This window comes from Myotis lucifugus, unplaced genomic scaffold, assembly GCF_000147115.1.
Source record: "Myotis lucifugus unplaced genomic scaffold, Myoluc2.0 scaffold_110, whole genome shotgun sequence".
NCBI classification, from domain to species: domain Eukaryota; kingdom Metazoa; phylum Chordata; class Mammalia; order Chiroptera; family Vespertilionidae; genus Myotis; species Myotis lucifugus.
In genome coordinates this window covers 3,540,584-3,542,144 of record NW_005871158.1, presented here as the reverse complement: position 1 = coordinate 3,542,144, position 1,561 = coordinate 3,540,584, and the positions used below count along the sequence as shown (strand labels likewise).

Sequence of the window (1,561 nt, the reverse complement as noted above, 5' to 3'; positions counted from 1 at the left end):
TCAAATGTAATTAAAGTCCACCAGACCAGTCCAAAGAAAAAGCAAGGAATAATGTGGAGTTTTTAACCTAAGATTAATCAACTTAACAGCAATTTCCTATTTTGAGAGCATGTCCTTAGATTTCTTAGAGTTAAAAATATCTCTTCTTTTATCAAATAAGGGTGATAAAGTGGCAATTTTTAATAACTTTCTTACTTTCCAAAATAAAAAAGGTGGCAAGCCTATGTCAGCACACTACCTTCATCTCACTAAAAAGTTAATGGTTCATGAAAGTCAAATCTGAGAATCTTTGGAAAACTCATTTGAATGATGAGAAAAAAAATCCTCTTAGAAAAAACAACCCAGAAAGAGTATCATTAAAAAAAAGAAAACTAAGAAAAAGGAGGAAGTAGTATATCAAATGTACCTAATAGGTTAGGTAAAATGAGTAATAAAAACTGTTTATTGAAATTAACAGTCCTAAAGTCACCTATGACCACTGGGTTCAAATGCCAGACCACATGGGGTTTATAAGTGAAGACTAACAGGCTAAGTTTAGCTTGCTCTTTCTAAACACTTACCTCCTCAAAAAGGTCAAAGAAGGCTTTAGAGTGGGAATAATTTGAGCATTAATACAAGCTACTGGTTACAAGAATGGAGTTGTTGGAACTAGGGGGAAAATAACCTAACCACAAATATTCATATTCTAAAAAATTTATTCTTACTTTCATACACTGGTATCTAAGCAGAATCAAACAATTTTCTAGAAATTTGACCTAAATAACTCAATGTCAACAAGTGGAATTTGCATTTCAAGTTACAAAGGAAAGAAAATATTCTGCTCATCACTAGGATATCTAAAACTTTTCATAGTGTCTGACAGAAGGTAGTAGATAGATACTTTTCTCTCTTGAATAAATTAATGAACACCTATACTTACCAAGACAGACATACATTAGTAAATCCTCCATCTATCAAGCAAATATCACTATCCTACGAATGCACATATTCTACAACACAGGACTCTAAATTTGTCTGGGTATTTAAATGTAGAATTAAAAAGCCAAAAAACTAATTTCACCTCACTTCAAGATTGAAACTAAAAGTAGAACCAAATTCGCTACCCTAGCCTCAGGTTTAGCCTGAGCCCTCTAGAATTAAAATTAACTTAGCCATCTAACAGGTCAAGCAATGACAGAGGTATATACGGTTTCAGTAAATGTAGCTTTCGCTCTTATCATGGAATTACAGAAAATATGCTTAAGTATCCTAAAATTTAGAATAAAATAGTTTGATTGAACATTTCTGTATGTTTAGACTTTTGCAACATGTACACAGTACTTATGTAATCACAAAAAGATGTTTTTAAATATTTTTTTTATTGATTTCAGAGGAAGGGAAAGGGAGAGAGATATAGAAACATCAATGATGAGAATCATTGATCGGGGGCCTCCTGCATGCCCCCCACTGGGAACTGAGCCCACAACCCAGGTATGTGCCCTTGACCAGAATTGAACCCAGACCTTTCAATCCACAGGCCAACGCTCTATCACTGAGCCAATCCAGCTAGGGCACAAAAAGA

General features: G+C 34.0%; 1 protein-coding gene across 3 annotated transcripts in view; it reads right to left on the bottom strand.

The window, feature by feature from the left end:
* MTF2 (metal response element binding transcription factor 2) overlaps positions 1-1,561 on the bottom strand; it is a 74,966-nt gene that overhangs the window by 53,150 nt on the left and 20,255 nt on the right. The window lies entirely within an intron of this gene.